The following is a 14375-nucleotide window of genomic DNA, read 5'->3' as shown; positions in this document are numbered from 1 at the left end:
TTTGTTTTGGCCTGCACATGTGTGTATTTATATGTGTTTGTATGTTTAAAGTGAGTTATAAAATTGATAAAAATATGCATACAATATTTTATGAAATTGTTCATCATTTTTCAGTTGTTTCACCTGCAGGGTAGGACTAAACCTCATAGCACTCTGTTTCTAGATTTCAGATATTTCTAATCAGTCAAGTCTTTATCTCTAGAAGTTTCTACTTCCAGCATTATGTTTTCACAAATCTGGATTCTTGATAGTGTTCAGACAAATATTTTTATAATGGAGAGAATGAGTTGCCTTTTAATCTTACCATTCATTCCAATATTTACCTTATTTATATATAATCATAGTACTAAAAATGAATAATAGGAAAAATGACATAATATTTTTACTTCCTTACACTTTCTCTTATTGCTTATTTTTATATTTTTATTCAGTGTTTTCTGTCAAAATCATTGACAATGCATGATACACTGTATTCTAAGATCTAGGTTTCTTTCATATTTGCACATATTAATTCCTCTTCTAACTGTCTATATAGTTGGTTTATTTATTATAATGGTAGTTTTATTTAGTTTTACTTTCCAATAATGCAACATTAAACAAATTTTTAAAAAAGCTTCTGTTCCACTTGTTTCCAGTGATCCTCTAGTTTGTGAGGTAATTTAAACATCTATTCCTATTTTTTAAATTGCTGTGTTCAACTTACTATTTCCTACTTTTCAAAATATCATTTGGCATTTGGAGATTTTATTAAACTCTACTGTTTTGTTCCAGCTTTGTAATTTTACTCTTTCTCCCTAGGCCTAGCTATCACTACAATGCTCTGATAATGAACTCATCCTGACTTCAAAATCATCTTGAATCTTGAATAAAACACCTTTCCCAAACAGTTATAGTTTGAATGTAAAGGTTTTTTTCACTGAATTCTTGTTAGTTTTAAATGAGTCAGGATTTTTTATTTTACTTCAGGTACTCCCTGAAAAGTACATCATCAATGAGGTTGATGTTTATAGAAAGTGTTCATACATAAAATCAGTAACCGCTCAAGAGATTTGATTTCTTTGAAGAATTGGTTAGTAACTTGTCTCTCTTAAAGTTTGATAATGATTTTTATTATAATTTACCAAGAAATACAATGCATTTAAGTTCCCTTCTCTCCCTGATAGGACTTAAACATGATCTCCTGGCATGATGGAGACGAGTGTTTTACTTTCCTGGTTTGGGGACATGTATACAATCCAAGGAAGCCATTCTAATAAAGAGCATTCATCAGTGTAACCCTCTTTCTAAGGAAGTTTTTATAGCTTCGAATTTTAAAATTTATTCAGTGCTTATATTGCCAAAATATCCTCAAAAACTACTTTTCCTTAAACGAATAGACACATATATCTGTTATTTTTTATATGCTAAGACTATATTATGTCTATTTTTCACATGGTTTATAAATAGTTTTAAGAAGTTACACTTTGTTTGTATTCACAAGTTTTTACAATAAAATTATGAATGCCCAAAGTAAAATGAAGAAGTAGAGAAAAATTTATATGGCAAATCTTAAAGTAAGCTGTATACTTACTTACACTTTAGGAAAGAAGTGTTTAATGTGTCAAGCAGTATATTTGAAGATAAAAAAAGTGAAGAAAGGAAGCAATTAGATATTTGTGCTAATCTCATTCAGTTAAATAATTTTTCCTTATTGAAAATTTCCACTGTCCACTATATCATTTATTTATTTTAGGAAATATCTATAGTGTCTATATAGGAAATTAAGACTTCACGTTCACTTAAATTTGGGTCTTTTGACATAATGTTGCTTAGAAGAAAAAACTATAAATATCAAATATAAAGCTAAATCAATAGCAATCTATTATACATTTACTGGATACAGGTCTATCTTCTTTAAAATGTTAGGACTGTACTGCAGATTACCATGTATATAATGGTTTCCAAGACTGTTTCATTTTTATTTCATTTTTTCTTTCAATTACTCATTCATTCAACAAAATTTTTAAGCCCCAAAATGTAAGAAACACCAATAATGTTTGATCTTTCTGAATATAAGGGTAAGCAGAACAATTGTGGTTCTCACATTCTTTGAAACATGAACAAATTATCTACCACACGACCATCCAGAAAGATGGGTAATGCCACAAATTCAAATACTATATAGCTAATTGGGCCAAAATCTGTGACTTCTGGGTCAAGGGGAGGGAATATGTATAGATGCTGTGTCAGACTTCAAACAAGCTATGTCTTTCCCAACATGTGATGTTGTTGTTGAAAGATAAACCCTATAATCATTAGAATATAATGATATCTAAAATCAGAGATTGGTACTTCAGAGGAAGGTGGTTAAGCGAGAATGTGGAGTAGACTACAGGGAATGCCTTATCAAAGTTTAGTTTGACAACAGGGACTTCTGAAGAGGAGATTTAACAGAAACCATGTAAATAAGCTATTTACATTATACACAAACTTGTCCCTAGTTTGGAAAATTGCCAAATGTGAAAGCAAAGAGGAGGTAAAGAAAAATGAGCCAAAGATTCAAGCACAGAAAGGTTTGATCTGTATTAAAACACCATGTTGTACACCTTAAAAGGTTATGACTTAAAGGGTTTTGCTGCAATCTACATTCTCTTTTTCAATACCTCACACCTAGTAAAGACACAGCTCAAAACAAAGAAAAATCAGATTTAGTGAGAGGTTGTTTTCAAACAATAATACAAAGTGAAAGCTAATGTTTGCTCCAATTCACAACCCTTCTAACATTACCCTTGCCTCTCACACTACTTCTCTTCAGACACTACTGATCGTTACTCGAAGATAAAAATCAAGAAGAAATGTGGGGGGAAATGTTAAAGAAAGAAATGTAAACAAAGAGATAATAAGTACAATATATCATAGAAGACACTATTCAAAAAAACAAAATGAAATTGTGTAAAACATTTGCAATAGTTGCAATGAAATTACAGGCATGCTATTTTTTTTTAATATGATAGAGTTTTATTATGTAATGTTTTTGGTTTTTTTAATTTTTTTAATATTTTTTATTATTATTATACTTTAAGTTCTAGGGTACATGTGCATAACGTGCAGGTTTGTTACATACGTATACTTGTGCCATGTTGCTGTGCTGCACCCATCAACTCGTCAGCACCCATCAACTCGTCATTTACATCAGGTATAACTCCCAATGCAATCCCTCCCCCCTCCCCCCTCCCCATGATAGGCCCCGGTGTGTGATGTTCCCCTTCCCGAGTCCAGGTGATCTCATTGTTCAGTTCCCACCTATGAGTGAGAACATGCGGTGTTTGCTTTTCGGTTCTTGTGATAGTTTGCTAAGAATGATGGCTTCCAGCTGCATCCATGTCCCTACAAAGGACACAAACTCATCCTTTTTTATGGCTGTATAGTATTCCATGGTGTATATGTGCCACATTTTCTTAATCCATTCTGTCACTGATGGACATTTGGGTTGATTCCAAGTCTTTGCTATTGTGAATAGTGCCACAATAAACATACGTGTGCATGTGTCTTTATAGCAGCATGATTTATAATCCTTTGGGTATATACCCAGTAATGGGATGGCTGGGTCATATGGTACATCTAGTTCTAGATCCTTGAGGAATCGCCATACTGTTTTCCATAATGGTTGAACTAGTTTACAATCCCACCAACACAGGCATGCTATTTTTTAGAAAAAGTTACAAGAGTTGTAAATATCCGAAAAAATATATACAGTAGATCAAAATGGAAGAAAACAAGGGTTTTATTTTTCAGGAAAAAAAAAGGCAAAAATATGAAGTAAAAAATGAAAGCTAAATGTAAAAATAAAAACAGAATAAGAATAAACTATATACAATGACCAAGCCTAAGTAAATCACTGTAAATTTTTAAAAACAACATAAAATTGAGAGAAGATGATAGTAATGGAATAGAGAAAAAAGAAATTCTCTTTAAATATATGAAGTACTTGAGGGGTTTGTCCTGGGTCCTACACTTTCCCTGAGTCCTAAGCAGCCACAGCAAGGTACCATTTTGAAATCCCAACTTACAAAAGCCTGCACACTGACCGGGGGGCCCAGTCTCACTAGGATTGAGGTGCGAGTGAAGCAGCCATCACCTTGGCTGAAGCACAGAGTGGGTGTTCCCCACCTGCCAGCTTAGGCTGCCACCACTGAAGGCAGCCCTGCCCTCCCCAGTGGCTTGGATCCAGCACAGCTGCAGCCGCCCCCCACCTAAGCATTCTGTCAGGGGGCTGGGGAACACAAATCTGAAGAATTGAAAGAAGTGACTGTTACACCGCATGCACAGATACCAATGTAAAGATACATGAAAACAGCAAAAACATGTGACGCCTCCAGAGGAGCACGATCATTCTTCAGCAAAAGATCCCCATTTGTAAAAAGCTACAAAAACCCAGAAAAGAACTCAAAATATTGATTTTAAAGAAGTTCGATAAGATATAAGGGAATACTGAAAAACAACACGAATCAACCAGAAAATGATTTAGGATATGAATGAGAAATTTGCCAGAGATATCATAAAAAACAACCCAACAGGCGAGAAGACGGCACCACACAACTGCCTGCCTCTGCTGCTCTCCGCTAAACTCAACCTGCCTTTGAGACAGGTCTGCAGCGCAGCCACCCTGTGCCCACTTGAGCATGCTGACTGCAGCCAGGTGTTCTGAGGGCATGCCCAGCCTGAGGCTGGTAATCCGCCCTTTGGCCTCCGCAGCAGTCGCTGCCACCGAGCCACGTTGAAAGCAGGAAACATGGCCCAACAGTGAAATCCATCCCCCTTCTACAGGAGCAAAGTGCAAGCGAGCTATGTGCCCCACAGCTGCCAGCCTCCACTGCTCCAGCTGAAGGAGGCCTGCTTTCTCCAACAGCACGCCTGCCCCTGCTTGAGCATTCTGACAGCTGAACGATGTTCTTCTGAGAGCACAGGCCCCAAAGGCTGGTGATATGCCCTTGGGCTGCCACTGCCACCACTGCTGCCCTCACCACTTCCAGGCCACGAAGAAAGTGGGAGGCCAGGCACGCACGCTTGCAGGTCCCAAGGCAGGATACTGCCACTGCACCTGTGAGAGAGAGGCTCAAGTGGGCCATGTGCCACACAGCTCCCTCCCTTCACTGCTCCCACTCAGGAGGACCTGTCTTCCATGTGAAATACCTTCAGCACAGCTGTCCTGCTCCTACCTTATCATTTTAGATGCACCCTGGAACCCTTCTGAGAGCCCAGCCCCCACAGGCCTGTGATCTGCCCTGGAGCTCCCACCATCCTAGCACTCTTCCACTGCCTGTGCATTCTGCCTGCCCCTGACTGAAATTTCTGCTGGTGACCCGGAAATCAGCAGCCTGCTTCTCCCTATCACAGAGGGCACCTGACTTCTAGAGACATAAGAACAAGTTTGCTGGCCCATTCCCGGCCCAGTCACTCCAGGCCTGTTATACACCATCTAGTTTCGGCCATTTAGGGTTCTGGGGACACAGAGATTTCCTAGCACAGTCCACCACTGCTGGCACCTGACCACACCCTCAGTCTGAGTCCTCAGACTCCCCTGGGTTCTGAGGTCGGGCCCACTTAACCAGCCACCACCACCACAGCTGACACACACCCACACATGCCAAAAGGTGAAGCCTCTGCCCCTCTCTATGGGAAGCAGCGGTGTCCTCACACTGGAGAACAGAAGAGCCACAAACCTGTCTGTACCGGGCTGAGTGAGCGGTTCTGCCCCGAGGCCATTGAGCATTTTCTGTGACTCTCAGTCACATGGTGTCCTGGAGATAGATGACAGTGTGTGGCTGCACTGAGAGTCACAGGGCCCAGGAGAGGGGTGGGATAGGGAAACAGATCATGTTCCTGCTTGTTTAAGCTGTGGAGCCAGTACAGCCCCTCTCCCCCTGTGGAGACCTCCGTGCATTTCACCAGGGGTTCCCCCAGACACCCCGTCAGAGTTGGTGCCTGCACACATCACTGGAATATTTGTGGGCGAGCCAAGTGGTCGCACTCTGCCTTGTATCCCCACCCTGCTCACTGAACAGGAAAGTCAGGGCACACAACATTCCACTGATACCACAGAAATACAAAAGATCATCTGATACTGTTATGAGCAACTCCGTGCTGACAAACTTGAAAATCTAGAGGAAATTTCTGAAAACATACAACCTACCATGATTGAAACACAAAGAAATAGAAAACCTGAGCAGCCAATAACAAATAATGAGATAGTAGTGGTAATAAAGTCTCGCCCCCAAAAAAGCCTGGGATCAGACGGCTTCACTGATTATACTAAATTATACCAAACTTTCAAAGAGGAATTAACACCAATTCTCCTTAAAGTATTCCAAATTTGAGGGAATTCTCTCTAATTTGTTCCATGAGGGTCACATTATCCTGCTACCACAACCAGAAAAGGATGCAATAGAAAAAGAAAACTATAGACCCAGAAAAAGAAAACTATAGACCCATAACCCTCATGAATACAGAAACAAAAATCTTCATCAAAATACTAGCAAACCAAATTCAACAGCACCTCACAAAAATGATACACCGTGATCAAGTGGGATTTATCTTAGGGATACAAGGATGGTTCAACATATGCAAATCAATAAACAGGATACGTCACATCAAGAGAATGAAGGACAAAATTCATGTGATCACCTCAATTGAAGCAGAAAAAGGTTTTGATAAAATTCAACATCCCTTCATGATAGAAAACTGTCAAGAAACTGGGCATGGAAGGAATATACCACAACATAATAAAGGTCGTATGGAAGAAACTCACAGCTAACATCATACTGAATGAGAAAAAGCTGAGAGCCTTTTACCTAAGAACTGGAACAAGACAAGGAGGATGTCAAATTGTCCCTCTCTACTAATGATATGACCAAATATCTAGAAAAACATTAAAACTCTACCAAAAAAATTATTAGATCTGATCAATAAATTAAGTAAAGTTGCAGGATACAAAAACACACAAAAAAGTAACATTTCTATGCACAAATAACGAAATTGCTGAGGAGGAAATCACAAGGTAATCCTACTTACAATAGCTAAAAAAAAAATCTAGGAAAATATTTAACTAGGAAGGTGACACATCCCTACAAGAATGACTACCAAGAACTGATGAAAAAATTTGAAGGACACACAAACAAATGGAAACATATCTCGTGCTCATCAACAGGAAGAAATAATATCATTAAAATGACCATACTGCTCAGACCAATCTACAGTGTCAATACAATTCCTACTAAAATGTCAGTGTCATTTTTCAACAGAATTAGAAATAGCAATCTTAAAGTTCACATTAAACCCCCCAAAATACTATGGATACCCAAAGCAATGAGCAAAAAGAACAAAGCTGGAAGCATTATATCTGATTTCAAACTATATTACAAAGCTACAGTAGCCTTGTAATAGAGAAACCAGAAATAAATTCATGTATTTATAGCCAACTAATCTTTTACAAAGTTGCCAAGAACATACCTTGAAGAAAGGACAGTCTCTTCAATAAGTAGTGCTGTGAAAATTGGATATTCATATGCAGAAGAATGAAACTGGACCCCTTTTCCTCACCATCCACAAAAATCAACTCAAGATGGTTTAAAGATTTGAATGTAAGATCCAAAGCTATAAAACTCTTGGAAGAAAACACAGGGAAAAAACTTCAAGACACTGGTTGTGGCAAAGAGATGGCTAAGACTTCAAAAGCACAGAAAACCAAAACAAAAATAGATGATGAGACTGTATTAAACTAAAAATGTTCTACATCATAAAGAAAGTAGTCAATAGATTAAAGAGATAACCTGGGCTGGGCACAGTGGCTCACACCTGCAATCCTAACACTGGGAGGCTGAGATGAACAAACGGCCTAAGCCCAGTTCTAGACCAGCTTGGGCAACATGGCGAAACCCTGTCTCTATAGAAAATTTTAAAAAAATAGCTGGGCATGGTGGTGTGTGCCTGTAGTCCCAGCTACTTGGGAGGCTGAGATGGGTGGATGACTTGAACCCTGGACGTCAAGGCTGCAGTGAGGTGTGATCAGGCCACTGCACTCCAGCCTAGGAGACACAGCAAGAACCTGTATCAGAAAATAATAATAATAATAATAATAATAAGAGACAACCTAGTGAATGGAAAAAATAATTGCAAAATATTCATCCAACAAGGAAGTAATATTCAGAATATGCATAGGACTCAAACAACAATAAACAAACAAAAAATACCATTAAAAAGTAGGCAAATTACAGGATTAGACGTTTATAAAATACATACAAATGCCCAAGAGTTATATGTAAAACTGCTCAACATCACTAATCAAAGTCTCAATGAGATATTATCTTACCCCAGTTAGAATAACTATTATTAAAAAGACTAAAAGTAACAGGTGCTGGTGAAGATGTAGCATCAGAAGTCATTAGAGAATTGCAAATCAAAACAACCATGAAATACTGTTGTATACCTAACCTGACAACACCAAGTGTGCAGTCCTGAGTACCAGGACTGCTGTACATTGCTGGTGGGAAAAAAAATGGTAGAAACTCTTTGGAAACCGTTTTAGAATTTTCTTATAAAGTTAAATATGCATTTACTCTCTGACCCAACAATCTCATACTTACACTTTTTGAAAGAAAAGCAAAGATGTATGTTCACTCAAAATTTTGTGTAAACATTTATGGCAGCTTTACATGTAAGTGTCGAAAACCAGGAACAATCTGTATGTCCTTTAACTATAGAACAAATAAAATGTAGTAAATCCAGTAGTTTGGATATTACTGCATAATATTCCTTTATTAAATAAACTGTAGTAAGTCCATATAGAATATTATGCAATAATAAACTGTAATAAATTGTTAACTCATGTAACAATATGGAATGATCTTAACTATATTTTGCTAAGTGAAAGGAGCCAGACCTCAAAAGTTACACATTGTATGATGCCATGGGCCAGACTTTGAAAGTTACACATTATATGATGCCATTCATAGGCATGATGAAAAAGACGGAAAACTTACAGGGATAAAAAACAGACAGTATTTTCCATGATAGTGAGTAGAGGGCTGTGTCAACTAGAAAGGAAAATTTTTAGAGTGATTGAGCTATTTTTATCAACATTTTTGAAGCTGATGCAAGATTTTATATATTATCAAAACCCATAGTATTACATAGCACAATGTGAACTTTACAGTATGAAAACTGAAAAACATATTAACTAGAATTTAGAGGGAATCAAAATGGTGTTAATCTGTAAAACACTTTAATCAATTGCTACAAACTGTAACAAAAACTAACAAATAGGCACAAATCAATTACAAATGCCTTTTCTCTCTCTCTCTCTCTTTCTCTCTCTCTCTCTCTCTCTTTGAGAGGGAGTTTTGCTCTTGTTGCCCAGGCAGGAGTGCAATGGCACAATCTCGGCTCACCGCAACCTCTACCTCCCAGGTTCAAGCAATTCTCCTGCCTCAGCCTCCCAAGTAACTGGGATTACAGGCATGTGCCAACACACCCACCTAACACAAATGATTTTCTTTATTAAAAAATATTTTTCTTTATCAGATGCCCAGCCTTGGACCAAATATTTGTGTTTGTGTTTATAGTATCATATATTACAAATAATTTTACGTGATGGCGGGAGACTAGGTAGATCTCAAAATACGGCTAAACAGCTGCCCTACATAGTCATACATTGCATAATAAAAAAAGTTTATAATGCTGAACATTGTAATACCTTGATATTTTTGTTTTATTTAGCCTTAGCAAAGAATATACAAATACATTAAATATTCTCAATAAATCTACTCATTTCATTTTCATTAATGAAATAAAATTATTTATATAGATTTTTTCAGAACTCTATTAATTCTTTGCAAATAGCCTTATTTCTTAATACTTACATTCTTTATTAAGATATTCTGAGGGTGTGAAAAACTAGAAATGAAGTCAATTCATTCACTTTTAGTGACAGAAAGAGCAAGATAATTTTTTCAACATAGAGTATGTTGGTTCTAACATAAATGTTTGGAAAATCAAGTGCCATTTTTGTGACTTTCTCCATCCATGATAACCATGTAGGAGGTCACTGGTTATAACAGCAAAGTCCTCACATTATGTCACTCATGTCAAAATCTTTCAGTGGCTTAGAATTGCTGTTTAGAATAAAGGCTAAATTCCTTTTATATAAGGACTCTCTCATGTAGCCAAGTTACTATACATATCATCATATCTATAAAAAGATGGATAGGATTTTTACTTCTTTCATTTTAATTCCTTCATTTTTTTCTACTGCCCTTATCAATATTTAATATAAAACTATTAGTGAAAGTGAAACTAATTAGTTCCCATCATAAAAATGTGGGTCTCCATATGAGGCATATTAGCTATTTAAATTCAAGGAGTATCAAAAGGATAGTTAAATATTCTACTTAAGTGTCCTAGTTAAAGTTGCTACTGCTGAACACTACAGAAATAGTGAGGGAGAAACAAACAGTGAGGGAGAAAATATCATTTAATTAGAGGAGCTAAGTTCACCAAAGTATGCCAACAGAGACAGAGACTTTTATTTGTAAAACTGAGCTATTTTTTGTGAAATCATCATCATATTCAAACATACTTTAAAGTTACAATTTAGTGAGATGAGCCTGGACAAAATGGTGAAACCCTGTCTCTACTGAAAATACAAAAACTAGCCAGGCATGGTGGAGCGAGACTGTAATCCCAGCTACTCGGGAGACTAAGGCAAGAGAATTACCTGAACCCAGGAGGTGAAGGTTGCAGTGAGCCAAGATCGCACTGTTGCACTCCAACCTGGGTGACAGAGTAAGACTCGAAAATAGATAAATAAATAAAGTTCCAATTTAGTGTACATTCCATGCCATAGTGACATAAATGACAATAGACTGCCCAAAGTGAATACATGATCCAGCCCATCAAGAGCTATCCAGGGGTTTCACTTAATAGAGATTTAATAAGAATGACGATTTTTAAAATATTCTAAATTGTTATATTTCCCCAATATTATAAGCCAAATTTAAATCTGTTTTCTCTTTGGACTTATGCAAAATATTATTAAATACTAAGACAAAGTTGTCATTTCTATTTAAAATAGTAACAGTAAATATTTATTGAGAGCCTGATACTTTCAACACATCTCATTTAAATCTCAAAGCAATCCTACAGGACAGTAACTTTCGTTTTACTATAATATTTAAAAGAGGTAGTTACTGAGACTTAGCAGTAAAAGGCAGAATAGGTATTCAGATTCAGAACCATTCAAATGTTCTTAATCAGCACCTGAGGCTGACCTTCTGAATGAGGACAGTGAAAAATCCAAGAACTAATGAGTAGCCAAACCTAGTGGAAAAAAAAAAAAATTGCAAACTGCTAATCAAACAAATGCTTACCCCTACTTCACAAACCATATTTTACTTGTTTTTATGTAATAAATTATCCAACTCTTGCATAGCCTGCTACCATCTGCCTGTTCATTTCAGAGGGCACATAATATATTTTTTCAGAAACAAATACCATGTTGCTGATTGCTACATGTAACATAAAGTTCTTATCATCTTCATCCAGTCATTAGTAACTGTAAAATAGTTCTATTGTGAAATATTAGTTCATCAAACAACTCTCAAGCAGGTCGCAATACCTGATAATCTCCAAGAAGTTCTCAATATTTTTACTCATCTTTTCACTTAACTATATCAGCAAACAAGAGAGCAAATATTTTCTATTTAACAAATTTGAATTTTTTTATTCACAGAAGAAAGACTTGGCTCTAAACTAGTTTTAAATATAATTGTTGACTCTATACCAGTAAAAGAAAGGAATATCAACAGCAGCTGTGAGTCTTACCTGTACAATGTCCACAGCAATCATGTGAAAAGGTTAAATCGTCTGGATCATATGCTAATTGCACTACCATCCTGCATGTCTTCCAGAAACGATCTAAATGTTAGAGTGTTTTGAATTTAAGATTTACAATTTTCATGTACATCAAATAACATAAGGTCCTACCTTCCTACTGTAATAAAGCAGTGAGATTCTAGTGCCATTTTCAATTTGTACTCAATTTTTTCTCATAGTATGCTCCAAGAATCCTTTTCAGTAGGTTAAGCACAAAGCGGAATCTAATTCTTTTTAAAAGTCAGGAAGATAAACATCAGCCTATTATCTTACAGACAGATAATGCATTCAGAATTAAGAAGCGTGACTTAATAATTTAATTGCATGAATTTTGGTGTGGTTTGTCATTCACTGAGTTGAGATATGTTGAAGGTGCACCATAGAGAAGTCAGTTGTTACAAAGCAGAGAACGTGGACTTTGGAGATGGTATTGTGTAGTCAAGAGAGCCAACAATGAGTGAGATAATTTTCTGTATTACCTTTCTATCCTTGTACAAGTTTTAATTTCTCTAAGCCTAGGCTTCTCATCTATAAATCTGGGATAGTATTTATTATGATTAAGTGAAACAATGCTGGTAAACTCTTATTGTAGAAGCTGACCATAGAAAGTACTTAAAACACGACCTGTTTTAATATTATTTCCAAATGCCAAATAGCCAAATAAATTCTCCCAGATATTGTGTGACCAAATGAAATATGTTAATTGATACATAGATCATTACTATAAAACTTTTGTCAGAATAAGATGAGCTCTTACCCGGGTTAGGTTTACAAGAGAAATTACAATATAAAAATATTGGGTAATATTGCAAATATACAGAAGAGTTAATACTATAATGACCATAAATAAATAATATAGTAAACATCAAAAAGCTTTAGTAAATTTTAAATTTGCCATATTTTCTTTAGCTACATTTTAAGTTAAAAGCTGGAAAAAAGTTGAAGTTCCTAGTGTACCCTTCTTCAGTCCCTCGAGTAAGATGACATTAATGCTACCCTCAGTGTGACTAAACTAAAGGCAGGATTTTTCTGGACTCTGGGTGCCCGATCTTCCTTTTCTTCTAGCATTTACTTGAGAAAACATGTTATTGTAAATTTTTTTCTCTGCTCCTTTGAGATATACATAAAACATTAAAAAAAAAAAAAAAAAGCCTCTTGCCAGTTACATAACCTGAAATGTTCTCAAGGTGTTGGGTTCACAACTGTGCCAATTGTCACGTTTGGGGTCAGGTATTAGCCCATGCTGAGGTCCGAAGGGAGTGGGTAGATGAGCAGAAAGAACACTTGGGGGGCCGTAGGCAGGTGAAAGATGATTTTATTCAGCAGCAGCTCTCATCAACAGCGTTCTCACTCTGTCCGCCCTGTCTCGGCTGCTTATTCTGGCGGCTCCCACATACAGTTGCATGGCTGGCTCTTCTCTGCCTTCAGAATCAGCAGTTTAACTCTTCCTGTCTCAGGACACGAACAGGCTGAGCTGTGTCCTGGCTGCCCCCTGTCCGCCTGCAAAGATGGACAGCTCTGACTCTCTTTCTCTGGGCACCGGCATGCCTGCACAGTGTCAACAGGGCAATTGTACCTTTTACAGACAATAGTGGCCTAGAGCCAAGTGATGGCCTTTCCATGTTATGGCCTCATGGCTATGATAACAAGTGGAGTTACATGCCTGTGCTCTAAACTCACTGAGTCACGCAGGATGTAAACATCCTACCTTGGCTTATCCTTGACCAAAGCACAGCCATGTTCCTTACACAGGATCTCAGGGAAAGACGTAGCACCCCTATCTCCCAGTGTCAGTGATGGAAGTTATCCAAGTCACGCAGCACCAGTGTATGTTACCGGCGGCAAATAGCTATAGGTCTACAGCAACCTCAATTCTTGCCTTCTCAGAAGAAAGAATTTGACTGAGGGATATAAGGGTAGAAGGTGAGCCTAAGGCAAGTTTTAGAGCAGTAGTGAAAGTTTATTTAAAAGCTTTAAGACAGGAACAAACAACAAAAAAAGGGAAAATATACTTGAAAGAGGGCCAAGTAGGCAACTTGACAACAAGTGTGTGGACTGACCTTTTGACTTGAGGTTTTATATGTTGGCATACTTCCGGGGTCTTGCCTTCCTTCTCCCCTGATTTCTCCCTTGGGGTGGGCTGTCCGCGTGTGCAGAGGCCTGTTAGCACTTGGGAGGTGAGCAAGTAGAGTATGTTTACCGGAGTTACATGCATGCTCACCTCAGGTATTCTTCACTAAACAGCAGAATATCCCTAGGAGGTCATATGCCAGTTAAACTCTGCCATTTCGCCTCTTAGTGTGCATATGTGAGCCCACTCACCCAACTCTTGACATATTATTGGGAAGCGGCCAGTGACCAGCTTCAGGTCTCCCTGTTTATTGGGAGACTGCCTTTCCCTGGTGCTGGTTATTTTAGAGAAACAGTTAACAACTGCCTAACCATTATCTAATGGTTGCCTCACATTC

The sequence above is a fragment of the Macaca thibetana genome, chromosome 9 (genome assembly GCF_024542745.1).
Source record: "Macaca thibetana thibetana isolate TM-01 chromosome 9, ASM2454274v1, whole genome shotgun sequence".
In the NCBI taxonomy this organism is placed as follows: domain Eukaryota; kingdom Metazoa; phylum Chordata; class Mammalia; order Primates; family Cercopithecidae; genus Macaca; species Macaca thibetana.
This window is presented reverse-complemented; position numbering follows the sequence as displayed.